The sequence below is a fragment of the Aplidium turbinatum genome, chromosome 16 (genome assembly GCF_918807975.1).
Source record: "Aplidium turbinatum chromosome 16, kaAplTurb1.1, whole genome shotgun sequence".
Lineage (NCBI taxonomy): Eukaryota > Metazoa > Chordata > Ascidiacea > Aplousobranchia > Polyclinidae > Aplidium > Aplidium turbinatum.
Window position 1 is genome coordinate 18896068 of NC_137487.1, and position 15639 is coordinate 18911706.

Consider the following 15639-nt stretch of genomic DNA (forward strand, 5'->3'; position numbering starts at 1 on the left):
AACCTGCAACCAAAGCTAACAACATAAAATTGTGGACATTACATGACAAAAGTGGACGCTTGAGCATGCAAGATGTGACCGGATCGACTTCAAATCCCACTGATCCGATACAATATATCTTTATTGACAAAGGTAATAAAATAACATCTTAGCATGAATGCATCTTTATAAATTTACCATATCCTACTGTACAAAAGATTTCTTGAAGTATGGGATGTCAAATTGTCTACCAAAAAAAAGGTGTGGTAAATTTCAGATCTTGTTCAAAGTTTCCGACGTAAGTGTTATTTTATGGTAATTATATCCAAGTGGTCTATTCAAAATTAATCCAAGGCTATTTGTATCATAGGCAGGCAAGACACAACAACACAATTGGATTGGACATTATAGAAATACATTAGACATATTTACAAATAATAATTTACAGTCGAACGTTTTCTGTTTAGCCTAAGCCCTCATCAAGAATCTGAAAATATTTGCTGCAATAAAAGTAATAAATTTTAACTTCTTAAACGTACTAACCAGCTAACAGACTAAACAACGAGAAATACGCAGCAATGTTGGTACGAATTTATCCATGTACATTGTACAAGTACTGCTCAATTTTTTTTTTTACAAAGCTCAATTTTATCTGCTGTTCTTCTTTGCTCCAATTGTCTTGAGAGTGGATCAGTTCATTATATTTTGATAAAGTTTTAACTTGACATTTAAATAGGCTATTATTATTTAGTTTTATCAAAAAAGGTATGACTACTGTATTCTACAATTGTTTATGGTGGTCGGCAGCAGTGGCCGAGTGGTTAGTACGTTGGGCTCGCAGTCGAGAGCCTGCATGTTCGACTCCAGCCACCCGCACTTGCTGTTGTTTCTCTGGGCAAGAAACTTTACGATAATTGCATCTACCCAGTGATCGATTTCGAGTAATGGGTAGTACCAAATTTAAGTCATAAGTAGAGTAGACAACCGGAAACAGGCATTGTCCTGTTGAAAAGGAGCGATCTTCCTGGCGTCAGCACTACCTGACTACTCACTATAGAACAGCGAGCATTGTGTTTCGCTAACCATACCGGTGTAGCCTCCACACTAGCCTTCAAGACTTTTGCAAAAACATGTGTTTCTCGGCAGTCGAGTGTAGCAGGAACTCAGCGATAGACACGTGTTTTTCGCCCATGAGGCTGGTTTTATTTTTTTATTTTTTTTTTTATTATTGAAAAGTAAAAACAGTTGTACAGTACTACCAAAGGTAAATACATTGAGCATGTGATTTCTAATCTTGAAAGGTCAATTAGGAAAGTAAACAGTACAAAAGAAACAATTGGTGAAGGCAATCATATTATTGATACCAATCTGTTGCACAGTATAAGTTATACCTGAATTAAGAGATCAAAAGCATGCGATAGATTTGGAAATTCATTGTAGCTATGATATCACTTTTATGTTTGGGGCTAGTGTTTTATCTCCACAATAACGGACATCTAACAAGTACGTACATATAATAGTAGCCCAAAAGATATTCTTATCATGCATATGCCAAAAGGCGTTGTTGTGTTCGACATGAAATCCGATGCTTTGCGCAGGCAGGTAGGTAACACACTACCAGTCACAATAAAAGTGTCTATGTTACTGTGCGTCCCACAACGCACATTTGTGGCCAAAAAATAAACAAATCAATAAGTAGGAGTATAATGTAATGCATGCAATTGCATAAACGAAGAAGGATCTGCATGTTGCCTCATTGCTCTCTTGTTGTGCAATGATGCTACATGCAGATGGCTTGTTTGAATAAGTATCATTTACTATGGCACATTTCATAAGATTTACAAGTCATGTGCATACACATCAAATGATAATAATTAATAGCAGAATTCTCTCGAATACAGTGGGTGCTTGGTTATCATGCTCGACTTATGCTACAGTGTGGGGAGTTTGTAAGGGGCGTCGGTATTAAAGAGGTGTCACTTTGAAGATATTCTTTAATTTTTGTTTTAATAACCCAGAGGGTTGTTTTGGTAAATTTTTTGTTGTCTCAAATATATTTATCTCCAATGTCTAGTGAAATTTTTATTTTAATTATGGTACTCTTAACTGTATTTAGGATCAGCAGAATCAATAGGTTGTCTGCCTGTCTGCTTGGAAAATGGTTGTATAGGATTATATCAGTTGTAAGTTTAATCTTTTGTTTTGTTATTGAATGCTAAAACTTTTCTATTTTTATCCAAATTGATTTCGTGAAGGTACATTCAGTTAACAGGTGTTTTATATTGTCAACAGCCATTTTTCAAAATTTGCACTGAGTAATTTTGTTCTGGCTGCAACGCCATGAGTTAGATTGTTTGTAAAAATCGCCCCATTTAAAAGCTGAATGTGCTATTTGATAGCAGATCGATATGTCAGAGTTTGAAAAGTATGGTTTGATATTTTTCTTCATAAGGAGTATTTCTGACCAGCTTATTGGTTCATTGGTTAGGCTCTTGATTTCAGTTTTAGTTTCTTTTTGTGTTTTTAGGTTGTGTATATTATATTATATGGAATATCAGTCCAGTCAAGATTGTGTTTTCGGAGTTGGAGAAAAGTACGGAAAATATCAGAATAAAACGAATTTGGGCAATCAGAGTGTGGTTCACTTAGGTTATATAATTTTTGGTTGATGTGCCTTATTTTATAGTTTAGATTATACTTTGCCCACTCATGCCATAGTTCTGTAGCTTTATCGAGTGTGGACAAGTGTCTAATTCTGTCAGCTCTACTGGTTTGAAATTTTGTTTCTATGTCAATCATTTTTAATCCTCCGTTTTTAATTTCTGCTATGATTTTAGTTCTGCTTAATTGCTCAATTGGAGATGGATACCATAGAAAATTGTATAAGATTTTGTTTAAGGATTGGATATGCTTTTTTTGTGGGTAAAGAACCCTTCCCATGTGAAGTGATATATGCACAAGGAGAGTATTGATTATGGTGATTTTTCCTAGAAGGGAGAGTGGTCGAAATTTATGAATGTTGGCAGTCGTTTCAGTTTGTTTTATCACTTTTTCCCAGTTAAGAGTGTCTATCTTTTTGTTGTTGTTTCCTAACCAGATACCAAGGATTTTTATTTCATTTTGAATTTGAATATGTGAGTAATGTTGCTGTACTTCACTTTGTAACTCAGGTTGGGATACAAGCATTTGTGTTTTATTTTCGTTAATTTTTTGTCCTGACATTTGTTGGTAAAGTTTTAATTCTTTAAGTATATCAGTAATAGAATTAAGGTTGTTTGTGATAAATGTTGTGTCGTCTGCGTATTGTTCGATTTTTACTGCTCATTTATTTATGGAGAAGCCTTTTATTGACGCATTGCTCTCTATGCGGCGTGTGAGTACATCGGCGCATATTATAAAAAAGAGCATGCTCAGAGGGCATCCTTGTCGGATGCCTCGCCTAATGTCGATTTTTTTTTTGTCAGTGCTCCATTTATTTCAACTCGACTAGAGATGTTTGTGTATATAAGGGTTAAGTATGAAATCATGAGTGGCTTAAATCCAATTTTTTGGAGTATTTTGTACAGAAAAAATGTTCCACTCTGTCAAAGGCTTTTTCAAAGTCTGTTACCATTATATATAATTTTCTGTTTTTTAGTTTTGCTGCTTCGATGGCTGCTTGAATATTCATATATATGATCTTTTGTGTTTTGTCTAGTTTAGCCTAGGATGGTAAATATACAGAAGTGAAGAGAGTAGCCTACGTCAGCTGGATCAGTGGACTCTGCCTTAGGCTCCACTGATCTAGTGTGGTTACTTATAGTTTTCTTTTTTGAGGCAATCAGCTGGCTTCTCTTCCCTGAGGCTTTCTGCTGATTTCTTCAAAAAGGAAAAACTTTTAATTTGTTGATGTAAAAAAGAAAGGAACACCTTAGGCGGTTTCTTTCGAAAAGGTTGGCAGTTTTTTTTTTGTAACTAATTAAGCGCCAGCAGCGTTCTCACTGCAAACGTGGTAAAACCTGCAAGTGCTAGTCTAAAATAAAACAAACTGTTTAACTTTTGCTTTGAAAATTTAACAAATACTCGTACATACAATTGTGATCTGAGAATTAAAACAGTAGGCTATAGTTGCTCGCAACAATGATACCAAGCGAGCCTTACAACTTTCAAAGAAGACTTATAGTGAAAGCTGAATGCCAAGGTTGGCTGAGCATTGACAATTTCATAAGTTTTTTCATGGGAGATGGCTTTCTCAGCAAATATGCAAAAGGACTTGAAGGAGTGCGCACGTTAAACTTAAAAGAACACCAATTCGTAATCACACACACCGAAGCAGAAAAGGAAAACTTGGATAAACTAGCTATAGATCACCAAACCCCAACTGCATATCAATACCAAGGAGCTACAATAACAGTCACAGCTTGGAAGCCCAAACCACCCTGTGACATAGTAACACTCTACCCAGTTCCAGTAGAGTGGCCAGTAGAACTATCAAGAGACATTGCAAACGACTGTACATGGGGAAAACCGGAAAAAATCTTCTTTGGGAGATTTAAAAAATTCCCAAACATAAAAAACGAATATGTCCATATCCACCTAAGGGATATAAACATGGAAAATATCCCAGACAAAATCAAAGTTCATGGTATATGGATATATACAACAAAGCCAGGAGAGGAGCATCTCCCCCTGTGTAGAATATGCAAAAAGCAAGGTCATTGGGCAGCAGATTGCGCCCAGTGCGATATATGCAAAAAGAAGGGGCACACAGCCCAACAATGCCGAACGACACAAAAAATGAACAATACACCTCAACGACATCTTTGTCGCTTCTGCAAAGGACTGGGCCACCTCGATGCAACATGTCCCATGAGGATATTGTGTGGGTATTGCCAACACCGAGGACATCAAGGTACGGAATGCCCAAAACGTGCCCTTCTAACTCAACAAAGAAACGCCAAAACTGAAAGTGGTACTACAAGCCCTAACACAGAAGAACTATCTTCAGATATAGAGTCCACTGACATAGCATCACACCCATGGGAAAAGAAAAGCACACGAAGGAAGAAAAAGAAAACGAAAAGGAAAACAACACACAATCAACAAAGACATCCGATATCTAAAACAAGAAATGCACCTGAAAGTCACCATTCACCAACACCCACCCACATCAGACCTAATAAGCGACCTCTTGAAGATAGTCCGCCCTTAGAAAACAAAACCCAAAAAATAGATCCAAACTACTCAAAAGAATCATCCTCCGATTCAGAACAAAACTCAATGCCTCTGATGATTGACACATCATCCCAGAATCAGACAGATGAAAACCTTCTCACACCATCAGAAAATGATGAAAAATCTATCCTTGAACCAAACAAAGATGAAGAGCTGCCAAGAGACAACGAAAATACCTACTAACTATAATATTTAAAACGAATTTTTATTGAATCATTTTATCGCCTAAAAACCGAAAAAAAAAAAAGTAATAATAATCATAGTGTTAAATAGCCTATAATATAGCCTAATGTGATTGTGTATCATACTTTTGACACCTAGTGAAATGTTTTCTGAGGCAGAAAGTCAAACTTGTCACATGCAAGTTAAAAAGCTTAAAATTTGCTCAATCAATATAAACGGAATTTCCAAAAAATTTATCAACATTATAAAATTCTTTAAGCTTCATAGACCCTCTGCCTCAGCTATTCAGGAAACTCATCGACTTTTACCTAAACAATTAGAAAATTGGGAAAAATTTTATAACATAAAACTTTTCTCAAACATATTCCCTGATTCTCCAAGCTTTCGTGCAGGAACTATGATAATACTAAAAAATGAAATATATCAAAAGGGTCAACCCAGACATACTATTTTAAAGAACAACCACCTCCACCAACTACACATCAATATTAATGGTGAAAATATGCATATTATCAATGCATACTTTCCACAAAATCATAAAGACAAAACATCACTATCAAAAATACTATCCACAAACTTACAAAAATGGAATGATGACAAAATAATACTACTTGGTGACTTTAACCTGATCACAGACCCTCTAGATACGGCAAACCCTCAATCCTTCTCAAACACCTACGACAAAAAGACATTTAAAACACTAGTTAATAATTTTCAACTAATAGACATATTTCGATACAAACATCCACACAAAGCAATCTATACATACTCACATCCAAAAGCAAAAACAAGAATAGATAGAATATATATAAACAACAATACCTTGAAGCACTTTGAAAACATTACACATCACACAAATTTGTACTCAGACCATAATAATGCACCAACCTTATCATTAAGCTATCACACACACATAAAATGGGATCAACACACATATAAAGTAAATAACTCCATCTTTCAACATCAACATGTAATATCCGAAATAGAAACAACATGGACCAATTGGACAATAAGAAAACCAAACTTTCAAAATACTCTTGAATGGTGGGATAAAGGAAAAGAAATACTTAAAAATAAGCTGATAGAGCTCTCACAGCAACTTGCAACGATGCAACGAGAAGCATATGACACAGCAAACCAACAACTCCCGATCTTAAACTCTAAGATTGAAGACGAATTTCATCCAAACCTAGTATCTGATCGAGCAAAATTTACGGATGTTATTGAACAATTTCACAATAACACGCAAAGAGGAGCACAAATTCGCTGCAAAATACCTCAAAACGATTCAGAGCAAACAAGCAAAGGATTCTTTCATCTTGAAACGAAAAGAGGTAAAAATAATACTATCACCGAACTACATACAGAGGACAATAAAGTTGTAACCAACAAAAATAATATCTTAACAGAAACACACAATTTTTACCATAAGTTATGGGGAATTGATGGAAAAATTGATTCAACTGAACAAGATGAATATCTAAACATTTTGAACCACACCACAATACATGCAGATGAAGCACAAGAAAATGAAAGACTAATAACAAAAGATGAAATTAAGATCGCAATATAAAAACTCACCCCCTGGCTCGGATGGCCTCAGTGCAGTCTTTTATCAAAAATGTTGGCACATTTTGAAATATGATTTGCTTGAAATGTATACTAACTGTTTTCTAAAGAACACTATGACAGTAACGATGAGAGAAGCCATAGTTAAACTTTTTCACAAAAAAGGAGATAAATCATTGCTCAAAAATTGGAGACCAATCTCATTATTGAACACTGATTACAAAATTTTAAGCAAAATCCTAGCCAATAGAATCACGCCCTTAATGAAAACACTGATTCAACCCAACCAAAAATGTGGTCTACCGAACAGACGAATTGAACACGCTACAATGAATATTCAAGCAGCCATCGAAGCAGCAAAACTAAAAAACAGAAAATTATATATAATGGTAACAGACTTTGAAAAAGCCTTTGACAGAGTGGAACATTCTTTTCTGTACAAAATACTCCAAAAAATTGGATTTAAGCCACTCATGATTTCATACTTAACCCTTATATACACAAACATCTCTAGTCGAGTTGAAATGAATGGAGCACTGACAAAAAAAATCGACATTAGGCGAGGCATCCGACAAGGATGCCCTCTGAGCATGCTCTTTTTTATAATATGCGCCGATGTACTCACACGCCGCATAGAGAGCAATGCGTCAATAAAAGGCTTCTCCATAAATAAAAAAGCAGTAAAAATCGAACAATACGCAGACGACACAACGTTTATCACAAATAACCTTAATTCTATTACTGAAATACTTAAAGAATTAAAACTTTATCAACAAATGTCAGGACAAAAAATTAACGAAAATAAATCACAAATGCTTGTATCACAACCTGAGTTACAAAGTGAAGTACAGCAACATTACCCACATATTCAAATTCAAACTGAAATAAAAATCCTTGGAATCTGGTTAGGAAACAACAACAAAAAACTAGACACTCTTAACTGGGAAAAAGTGATAAAACAAACTGAAACGACTGCCAACATTCATAAATTTCGACCACTCTCCCTTCTAGGAAAAATCACCCTAATAAATACTCTCCTCGTGCCTATATCTCTTCACATGGAAAGGGTTCTTTACCCACAAAAAAAGCATATCCAATCCTTAAACAAAATCTTATACAATTTTCTATGGTATCCATCTCCAATTGAGCAATTAAGCAGAACTAAAATCATAGCAGAAATTAAAAACAGAGGATTAAAAATGATTGACATAGAAACAAAATTTCAAACCAGTAGAGCTGACAGAATTAGACACCTGTCCACACTCGATAAAGCTATAGAACTATGGCATGAGTGGGCAAAGTATAATCTAAACTATAAAATAAGGCACTTCAACCAAAAATTATATAACCTAAGTGAACCACACTCTGATTGCCCAAATTCGTTTTATTCTGATATTTTCCGCACTTTTCTCCAACTCCGAAAACACATTCTTGATTGGACTGATATATCATATAATACAATATACACAACCCTAAAAACACAAAAAGAAACTAAAACTGAATTTAAGAGCCTAAACAATGAACCAATAAGCTGGTCAGAAATGCTCCTTATGAAGAAAAATATCAAACCATACTTTTCAAACTCTGACATATCGATCTGCTATCAAATAGCACATTCAGCTTTTAAATGGGGCGATTTTTACAAACAATCTAACTCATGGCGTTGCAGCCAGAACAAAATTACTCAGTGCAAATTTGCAAAATGGCTGTTGACAATATAAAACACCTGTTAACTGAATGTACCTTCACGAAATCAATTTGGAAAAAAATAGTAAAGCTATATCATTTAATAACAAAACAAAAGATTAAACTTACAACTGATATAATCCTATACAACCATTTTCCAAGCAGACAGGCAGACAACCTACTGATTCTGCTGATCCTAAATACAGTTAAGAGTACCATAATTAAAATAAAAATTTCACTAGACATTGGAGATAAATGTATGTGGGACAACAAAAAATTTACCAAAACAACCCTCTGGGTTATTAAAACAAAAATTAAAGAATATCTTCAAAGTGACACCTCTTTAATACCGACGCCCCTTACAAACTCCCCACACTGTAGCATAAGTCGAACATGACAACCAAGAACCCACTGTCCTCGAAAGAATTCTGCTATTAATTACTACACCGTGTAACACGATTGTTGTTCCCGGGTTCTAATTGATATTTCCTAATCTCTCTCACCTAGAAACTTCCAAAAATCAATATAGTTCATTCCAAACATTGATTTTGTGGTTAGGAGAGTGATTTTTTGAATTTGCTAGTATGTGCAATATATTGTGCATGGTTACACTGATTTACCCTATAGGAAATGGATATTTACCAAACTGTCTTTGATCGTTGTAAGTCCATATTTAATCGCTTGGCATCGACTAAGAAATTATATTCTATCGATGTATTTACCAAATATTCTGACGCGTTAGTCGTAGGCTATCGATTGCTTTTTCGTAAAGCAAATTACAGCCAACTTTTGGCTATTTTTCTGTCTGGCAAAGGGTTAATTCTGAGTTTGCATAACAATAGGCAAGGAATTAGAATTTTTGTTATTAAAATCAAATCACAAAGCACAGGCATTTGGTACATGGAAATTTGCACATAAATGTATTAACTGTATCCGAATCAATACCATCGTTAAATGTTAAATGCAAAACTAAATAAATATTTCAGACTAAAACAGTTCAAGTATAAAATCAGTTAAAAATGGGATGTTTTGCGGGATTTTCTTTTGTACTCTACATCACTTTCCCGCATCAAGGCCCAGACATAATCTCCCATCATGCTTTCATTATATTGCCCTTGGTATCTCCTTTCAAATTCTTTTATGTCTTGATGGAATCGCTCCCCTTGCTCTTCTGAATAAGCTCCCATATTGTCTTTAAACTCGTCCAAGTGAGCATCAAGCATAGGCTATGTAGGCTACTTTCATGGACATTCTGCACCCCGTGTTTCGATACGACTTTACCAAATTGGCAACGAGCTCGGCGTAGTTATCTTCCTTGTTATTGCCCAAGAATCCATTCACCACATCTGCAAAGCTATCCCAAGCCTTCTTTTCAACATCATTAAGCATTTGGATGAAATCATCCGACTTGAGAATCTTTTTAATTTGTGGGCCAATAAATACACCAGCTTTTACTTTAGCTTCTGATAGTTCAGGAAACAAGTTCTCTGTAGAAACTGGAATGCGTCACCACCTTTATCCAATGCTTTCACAAATTGCTTTATAAGGCCAAGTTTTATGTGAAGGGGAGGCATAAGCACTTTTTTTGGGTTAATCAACCGAGTTTGTTTTACATTTTTCTCTCCAACAACAAATTCGTTTCGTTTTGGCCATATTTGCTTTTTGTAGTGTTCTGTGGTAGCCCTACTATCCCAAAGGCAAAGGTGGCAAGGATACTTGGTGAACCCCCCTTGCATACCCATCAAAAACGCTACCATTTTAAAATCCCCAATTACTTCCCAGTTATATTGATCGTACTTTAAAACATTCAACAAAGTCTTAACATTCTCATAGTTTTCTTTCAGGTGGACTGAATGAGCCAGGGGGAGAGATGGGTATTTGTTGCCGTTGTGCAAAAGTACAGCCTTGATACTTTTTGACGAACTGTCAATGAAGAGACGCCAGTCACTCGGGTTACAGGGAATTCCAATTGATTCAAATAGTCCACTAACATTATTGCAATAGCAAATTCCATTTTGCAATGTGAAAAAGCTGGAAAAGCTTTGGTGACGTTTGCGTTGTTGAGTAACTTGGACAGTATCATCCAGCAAGTTCCATTGCTTAAGTCGAGATGTCAACAACTCCGCATTAGACTTGGTCAGACCAAGATCTCTGATCAAATCATTCAGATCTTTCTGATTAGGGTAATATGGTTCTCCCTCTTCCAGCGAGGAGATCGAATAAATTCATCAATGACAACATCTTCTTCCTCAGTGGTGGACTCATCACCTGAGAGTTGTACATTTCTTGGGGGGGGGATTAGGCACTGGCAGTTCATCTGAATGTGGCACCGGAGGTATTGAGGAAGGAATGTTTGGGTAAGCAATAGGAGGAGCGTTTTTTCCAGCTCTGCGTCGGGATGGATTAACCATACAAAAAAAAACGCATCAGCAGAATGTTTGCAGCCTCTAGGCATTTTGAAAGCACTCAAATGTTGTCCAATTAAAGAAAACGTTAAAAAATTATCAATTGCAAATCATAAAATATTCTATACAACACCTCAAAAATCAACCCTGCAAACAGATGTATCTATAAAATGGCAAGTATTGCAGAGTACATTAACATTTAAAAGTGATTAACATCCATCTTGGATGCTCTTTAGCCATATCTTTGATATCTTTTCTCAAAAATATTGCGATTTTAGAATTTCATTCTCTAAACCACAAAAGCAAAGTTTATATGAAATAAAGTTGATTTTCGACACTTACTGGTCCTAAGCAATAGGAAAAAATCGATTAGAACCTGGGAACAAAAAAAAAAATTTTTTTTGTTACATTGTGTTATCATTTGATGTGTATGCACATGACTTGTAAATCTTATGAAATGCGCCATAGTAAATGATACTTATTCACACATACCATCTGCATATAGCATCATTGCACTACAAGAGAGCAATGAGGCAACATGCAGATCTTTCTTCGTTTATGCAATTGCATGCATTACATTATATTCCTACTTATTGATTTGTTTATTTTTTGGCCACAAATGTGCGTTGTGGGACGCACAGTAACATAGACACTTTTATTGTGACTGGTAATGTGTTACCTACCTGCCTGCGCAATGCATCTGATTTAATGTCGAACACAACAACGCCTTTTGGCATATGCATGATAAGAATATCTTTTGGGCTACTATTGTATGAACGTACTTGTTAGATGACCGTTATTGTGGAGATAAAACACTAGCCCCAAACATAAAAGTGATATCATAGCTACAATGAATTTCCAAATCTATCGCATGCTTTTGATCTCTTAATTCAGGTATAACTTATACTGTGCAACAGATTGGTATCAATAATATGATTGCCTTCACCAATTGTTTCTTTTGTACTGTTTACTTTCCTAATTGACCTTTCAAGATTAGAAATCACATGCTCAATGTATTTACATTTGGCAATACTGTACAACTGTTTTTACTTTTCAATAAAAAAAATAAAAAAATAAAAAAACCAGCCTCATGGGCGAAACACGTGTCTATCACTGAGTTCCTGCTACACTCGACTGCCGAGAAAAACAGGCATTGTCGTCGGCTGCAGCGTGGGTCAGGTGTACGTTGGAAGGCGTACACTGATGCATATCGCTCAAGTCCGTTTACCCGCAATGCAGGATAAAGATATGAAAAACAAACAAACAATGGTACTTAGTAAAATTTTATTCGTTTTTAATTTTCTAGAAATCCAACTCGATTCATTTCCTGATGCGGAAACTCTTTTCAATTTGTCTTCCAATACCATATATGGAATTGAACAAACCTATTTGTTGAAGACGTGCACGTCCAACGATAATGGCGTCACAATCTATGACAGAGTACATGGCGCTTTTGCCCCAGACACATCACCCGATTCAAGCCGATACACAATATTTCATAACACAGGTGTGAAGAGATGGGTAAAGACAAATAAGATTCTATGACTAAGTAGAGTATGATTTGCTTCCAGCAGTCTATGCTTCTGCTTTTTAAAACTTTCTTTTTTTTTGATTCTCCAACTGATGGATATACTTTGGCAACTAGATTTTATTGGTACAAACTGTAAAAAAAACTGCAAACTGTAAAACATTGTAAGCAATTTAATACATTGAATTATCAACAACAATCTCCACACGTTGATTTTTGGTTTATTAATCAAGTTAAATGTAAGCTAATTCCAACTATTGAATGTTTTAATCATTTAATTTTAAATCATTTTAGCTTTCTTTTCAAGTTAAAACTTTCAGAACGCCTTACCTAATCTTTTAAATTGGAAAATATTTTTCTGGTTATGGGAAAATGTCTCTCATGTAGCAAGTTACTTGATAATTCCATAAACTTCTTTTTTAACTGCGTAATTTTTTGAAAATTTTCTAATTTTCAAAGATGACTATACATAAGACTGAACTTCTCTTTTTTCTGGTTCCAGATGGTAATGATTTGCATCTACTTTTATCAATCTTAAGCAAAACCTATGCATTTGTCTCTCTCTATTTTTTTTCTTAAACTTTTTTTTTATTTTGTAACAACAGTATTTTATAAATAGATGGATCGGTGCTAGACACATCAGCCATCCAGTATATTACAAATGACGATGGTGTTGGTGTTACCTTGCTGCTTCCATCATCTCTTCTGCCACGCGCAATCGAGTTCACCTTCAACTTCAATGAAACAACTGTTGCAACTTTAAATAGAAGTCAATTGGACAGTTCCTCGATTTACATGGTAACTGAAAGAAACGTGGCAAAATAGTTTTGAAAATGACAACAAAGGCTGTGAACAATGGTCAGCCGCATTGACAGGGGGAGGGTCCACTCGAACCCGAAATGATTTTAGGAGACCGAGACTTTTCCAACAAGGGGTAGTCAAGCTTCAAATCAAGTAAGACAATGAAAAAAATAACGTTTTCAAGAGGCCGGGAACTTGAAGCCATCGCGTATTGTTTGGATATGGAACGTTTTTCTTAATGTCTTAATTTAGAGCCCGAGGATCTCATTGGTACCGGCCAAAATTATCTTCACAACGGCCCTGGCAATGGTTTTAAAAAATAGCATGCAAAGTAAAACTTATTGTTCCCTGACCGCTGTTTGTTTTCCTAATGTTGCAAATAGATGATGAATATTATGTAAAGATCCATAAACAATGAATATTATTAATACTACAAAAAGTGCTCAATGAAAAGCAAAAGGCCAAGCAGAGCAAATTACATCAAATATAGTTAGTGTTCTCTAAAACCTGTACAGCCTGATTCACCCTAAAAGGGAGATCATCAAAAGATCCTTATTTAAATAAATTCTATAATAATCTATTCTACTTGAATAACCTACATATTTTGAGAAGATCGTCAGGACAGCTACATCAATTGGTTATTGAAGGTATGGTGGAAGGAAAGAGGTGCAGGGGAAGAAGGAGACGAACATGGGGAGATGACGTAATACAGTGGGCCGATTTGTCAAGCATTGGAGAAACAAAAAGAGTAGCGGAAGAACGTGACTTGTGGAAGAAAATGACAGCCAACCTTCGGATCGGAGACTGCACTTGATGATGATGATTTGAATAAGAACCTTCTGATGATCCCCGGTTTAGAGTGAAGCAGGCTGCAGAGTGTAGAGGTTTTAGAGAATAGTAACTATGTTTGATGAAAAAATATATTTAGGATAATAAATTACTGGTTATGTAAGCAAATCAACTTTGCTACTCTAAGAAACTTCCATATTTCATTTTTACATGGAAAACATTCATAGTCACAGCTATAGTATTTATGAATGGTTTCAACAAAGTCACACTCGTAACTATTAGTTCATATCGGAAGTCATACAGACATGTACTGTATTCACATAAATTTGTTCTTTTAGTTGTATTATGGCTACAGCATTGGTTTTGTTGGTAGGTGCAAATAAAAGGACTACCCCTTGAAACTGGAAGCAATATCTCCGTGATAGCAAGGCATATGACTAGTGATGGCACTACTGTAGCGTTGTCAGGGTCTATGATGGTAATCACAGGTTTGCAACAACAGCACCTAACTTATTTTTAGTGGCCTATTTACAAACACTTTTGCATACGCATGTACGTACAAAGCAAAGTTGTTTTGCTAAAAACTCTTAATTGGTTACGGTACTTAAATCAAATTAGCAAATTCATCAATTTTTTTATGAGAAAGGGTTTATAACCACTGTTTTAAAATTTTTAGCCGTACCAACTATTTTTAACATCTTTTAATAGATTTTCGGTAATTTGATTTCCAACATACTTAAAGGAAAAAGGAAAACACAGAAAATCAGTGTCTGCAAAACGAAAGTTGAACTTAGTATTATTGATGAAAGTTTGATTATATTGTTGACAAACATATTTAAATACTTTGAATATGGGCTTCTATGCCTCCAGTCACCAAACAATTTCAAATGGTTTTTTGAGATGTACGAACGCTGATTCACATGCTGCATATCGATATACATGCTTCATCATGCCCGTCCCGATAGCTCTATAGCAGTGGTTCCCAACCTTTTTGACCTTGCGGCACCCTATCAAAGAGATAAATAGTTTGCGGCACCCTGGCAAAACTGGATCAATTTTATGAGGTTTCTGTATTTCAAATAGGCCTAATAGCGCGCGTAAATAAATGTAGGCTATTTATTCAAAAGTCATTGTGAAATTTGGGCTCGACTTCTTGAAGAAAGTCCCTTAATATCTGGGGGCTCTATTCGATAAAGCCCACCCGCATTTCTTCCTCAACTATAAGCAGTCGTTCTCGTTTTTTAGTTTTTATGTTCGTTTATACGGAAAATCCACTCTCACATAAGTATGACGCGGAAAACTGCAGAAAGGCACAATAGCTTTCTTTTCAACGCAAGGATATTCATTTGAATTTTTATCCAGAACCCGTCGAGAGGCATCTGCTTGTGCATAAGCTTAAAATTTTTATCGTTGCGAATATCAATTAATTCTTCTTCTTTAAGATTCAAAACAATACGAGAGTCCAGTAAAAGTGGATATCTCACC

General features: G+C 35.5%; 1 pseudogene; it reads right to left on the reverse strand.

Annotated features, from left to right (window-relative positions):
• Positions 1 to 9080: 9080 nt before the first annotated feature.
• LOC145785090 (uncharacterized) lies at positions 9081 to 10996 on the reverse strand (annotated as a pseudogene).
• Positions 10997 to 15639: the final 4643 nt, after the last annotated feature.